This window comes from Chinchilla lanigera, unplaced genomic scaffold, assembly GCF_000276665.1.
Source record: "Chinchilla lanigera isolate Chin_1 unplaced genomic scaffold, ChiLan1.0 scaffold00042, whole genome shotgun sequence".
NCBI classification, from domain to species: Eukaryota; Metazoa; Chordata; class Mammalia; order Rodentia; family Chinchillidae; genus Chinchilla; species Chinchilla lanigera.
The window spans coordinates 19,474,934-19,479,263 of record NW_004955443.1 but is presented as its reverse complement, the minus strand read 5'-3'; positions in this window follow the sequence as shown (position 1 = coordinate 19,479,263).

The following is a 4,330-nucleotide window of genomic DNA, read 5'->3' as shown; positions in this document are numbered from 1 at the left end:
TCTGGTCCAAGGTCAAGGTGATGGCCTTGACCATCTGGTGACGACCTTCACACGTTGGCAGGTCTCGGGTGATAGGGGCTGTCACATGCACCCGAGGGAGAGACAGGAAGTGCAAAGGAGGCCAAGCCAAGTTGGCTTTTATTGCGGACCTCTTGAGGTAACCTATTAACCTTTAATCCATTAATTAGGTGATGGATTAATTCATTAGAGAGAGCAGAGCCTTGATTACCTCTCAGAGTCCCGCCTCATCGCACTGCTTGATATCTTATGGGGATTAAATGTCCACATTCCTTCAGAGGGGATGAGCCCTATTCAGACTGAAGCAGCACTGTAGTATGTCTCAAATGTAAGTTGTGAAGTGTGAAATTGCATACTCACTTAAATATAGTTTGCGATTGTTCGTCAGCATGAGCATTTCCTCATCAGCATCAAAATACAGACCCTTTTATGGGAGGGTCTTCAGGCACCTAGGAGCCAGGGCATGGGAAGACCTGTTTTTACCATTGGTCACAGGCTGGCACCGTCTTAGATCATACACGCGCGCGCGCGCGCACACACACACACACACACACACCACTCTTTTTACTTGTTTGTTGTGTTTTTGAGACAGTGTCTCACTATGCAGTTCAGGTAGCCTTGAGCTCACTTTGTAGCCCAGGCTGGTTTTGAACTCATGGTGACCCTCCTGCCTCAGCCTGCCAAGTGCTGGGACTACAGGCGTGTGCCACCATGCCCAGGCCCTTTTTACTTTTCATAGCTGCAGCCACATTGGGTTCTCTACCTTTTCAGGTTCCCTCAAGGCTGCTGGGCATTTTTCTGCGCAGGCTGGGCGGACCAGACTCCAAAGGAGAACCAGAGAGAGTTAGGCGTTCAGCCTGAGGCCAAAGCTGGGGTTTTCACCCTCATTTAACTTTTCCTTTGGCCTTTTGAGTTGATTTGTTGTATCGCGGATTTTAAATGTGATCCAAAGGCATATAGTTTAACTTTAAATCCCTCTGGTTAACACTGTTCAAGTTCAGGCCAAGATAAGTATCGAGGGAGCACTTTGGACCCCAAATCCTAATCGCTCCACTCAAGAAGGCCATTTCTTTGGAGATCTGTGGAAGAAAAGGTCACGCAGTAAGCAATCAATGAGAGATAAAGACAGTGCGATAGCGTGGGGCAGGGAAGTGCAGGGAAGCTAGCCCTGGCGGAACTAAGCCGGGCTGTTCCTGTGACAGGCTGGGATGAGAGTGCAGCCTGGGCAAAGGCCCTGGGGTCTGTGAGAGTGAAAGAAGCAGAGAGATGTCAGAATGGTAGATGAGGCCATTTTTCCCCCACTGCCCTGGACTCCTGGCCACCATCAGGCGGTGAGGCTTAGAGTGACAGTCTGGCCCATGCTGATTGCTGGGCAGCTATGAAGAAGGTTACTGGGGCTCATGGGTAGGGAGTCAAGTTTTACTTGCTTCAGTGTGGATGGCCATTTATTTCAGGTGATCTTCGCCAGCATTCCTCTGGAGTGATTCTGTAACTCATGCTCCAGGGCACTAGCTGTTGGTCTTGTTCCTGATTTGGCAGGTCCCTGAAAATGAGGAGTTGCTACTGCAACCTAATCCAGTCCTAGGCAGTAAAGAAAGTTTCTGATTAGCTAAAGCAGGTGTTACTAAGTCTGGGCAGTGGGCACATGCATCGAATCAGACTTCTCAGGGTTACTGACTTATTTTACGCACACCTCTGGTGACTGCTAGTTGAATGGGTGAATAAGAGGAGCTATTTTCACACAAAAGATGAGAATTAGCAAGATAACGCTGATGGATGACACAGACAGTAAAGCAGGAAGTCATTACTTCGAATAGTGATGGCTCAAGTGCTTAGGAAGAGTTTCACTGCTAACACCATATAGCAAGAAGCCAAAAAACTGCTTCCGAAAGTAACCAACACACGAAAAATGGAAGCACAGCACTGCCCGGGGCTATTTAGAGCAGAAAAGCAGTTCTGAGATATGCTGGCTTCTGTGACTTAACATCAGTTTGTGAGATGCGTCCATGTAGACCCTGGTGGCAGTTGTTTTCATGGCTGTGCATTCTCTGGGCACCTCGGACTGAAAATAGGGACTTCACAGTAGTAGCTCCTGTTTGTGTTTGCTCATTACCATCCCAGTCCATCACGGACGTGGGCATGGGAACTATTTGGAGCTGCGATGTCCCATGCACTGTTTTGGTGAACATGTGTCTACATTTCTCTTGGGTGTCCAGAATTAGATGTTGGCACTGCTCCTACTCTGCTCTACCTTTTTTTCTTGGTCTTTGCTTTTTTTTGAGACAGGGTAGCCTTGAACTCACTGTAGTCCAGGCTGGCATTAAGCTCACAGTGATCCTCCTGCCTCAGCCTCTAGAGCCCTGAGATTACAGGTGTACTTATTACATGTTTGGTATAAATAATGGTCACACTCATCATGGAGAATCTGTACCTGTATGATTATCTTTTTCCTGTTCCCTTTCTCCCTTCAACTCCTTCCTTTCTATGTACAAAAGCTGTTTCTTTTTTCTCCCTTTAATTTTCTTTAATTCTCCCCTTGTTTACTTGTCCTTTCATTGTTCCCCTTACCTTTGACCATGTTCTTCCTGTTTCCCGAAATCTATCATCTATTTTTCTCCTTACTTACCCTTTGGGTCTCTCACACAAGAGAAACATATTTACACTTGTGCCTGACTTATTTCACTTATGATTATGTTCCCAACTGCATTTTGTGTCTTGTAAGTCTTCCGGAAGTCCTACTGTTTTGCCTTACATATACACATATGTATATGGTGTGAGGTAGGACTCTAGTTTTATTTGCTTCCAAAAGGGTATTGTCCGTTGATTTCATATGATCTTTCCCAGTATTTCTCTGCAATAATTTTGTACCTCAAGGGGCCATGTTTGTCTTAGGTTCTCTCTGAATTGAAGGATTCTGATCCTGTATCAGTGATATATGATTCCATATTTGTTTTATTTTATTTCATTTTTCTTTTTGAGATAGGGTCTTGTTATGCAGCTCAGGCTGGCCTTGAGCTCCCTTTGTAGCCCAGGCTGGTCTTGAACTCGCAACAGTCCCCCTGTCCAGCCTCCCGTGTGCTGGGATTACAGGTGTGCGCCACCACGCCCAGCGATATATGACTCTATATGGCACTCCTTAAGTATCCTTGGAAAAGACTCTATGAACTGACCTTCAATTCTTACATTAATGATATTTGCTCTATTAAATTCTACCTTATAGCTCAGCAATAGGCACAAAAAAGAATGTTGAAATGAACTGGGAAAAAATATATATATATTTTATGACAGTGTCTTACTATGTAGTTCAGGCTGGACTTGAACCCACAATGGAGCCCAGGCTGGGCTCAAACCTGTGGCCATCCTCCTGCCTCAGCCTCTCAAGTGCTGAGGTTAGACATGTGCCACCACATCCAGCCTTGAGTGTCACTTTGACATAGAGGGACAGCCACCGTTCTTGTGGCTACATACTTGGCACAGGCAGACTCTGCTTTAGAAGTCACTTATTGGAAAGGTGAAAGCTGATGACTGACTTGGAATTGGCTTTGAGTTCAGGCAGTCTGGCCCCAAGTCCCTGTGTTTAATGGCCAGAGCTCTTGGCTTTGGAATGAAACAGTCCCTTTCCAATGAAGGACCCCACAATTACCAGGCAGGCAACTAGCAAACTGGCTGAGCAAGCCTCACGGTGTGCTGCTATAAAATCAAACAGCAAGGCAGGGTAAGAGCCTTGTTTTCAGAGTAAGACCCAGATTTGTCCCCCGCTGAGCTAGCCCTGGGTCATTTTATGTCCCCTAACTCCTAGAGGGCTACTCTTAGCCCCAGGAGAGCCTTTGTGTGCAGACTGGGACAGTCTCTTTAGCAGTGCCTGGCACCTCACTAGCAGCTGTTAGTCCAAGCACAAGGATGGGCGTGCAGGGAGGTCAGGTCACCTCATCAAAGCCAGGAAGCAGGATGGAGACACAGGGCAAGAGAGGCCGGGAAAGAGCCAGGCCTGGCCCCCAGGAGTATACCTCAGGCCCTTCCAGAGCGCAGACCCAGACTAGATGCCTCCGACAATCCAGGCTTTGTTGTCAGTCTGTCCCTGAATTTCCAGTTGCCCTCTATCTGTCTCAGCGTCTCTGCCCTCTCCAGCCTCGGAGGTGGAGAGGCGGGCTGGGCTGGGGCGCAGAAGGCAGGGGGCTGGGCGCGTCCCTCCCGCCCGCGCGTTCGTGCTGGCTCCCGGCTCGCGGGGACCCTAGGCTGCAGCCCGGCGCCCTGGTCTGGACGGGACGCGCGCCGTTTGCGCGGCCACCGCCGTCTGAGGTTTGCGCGCAGC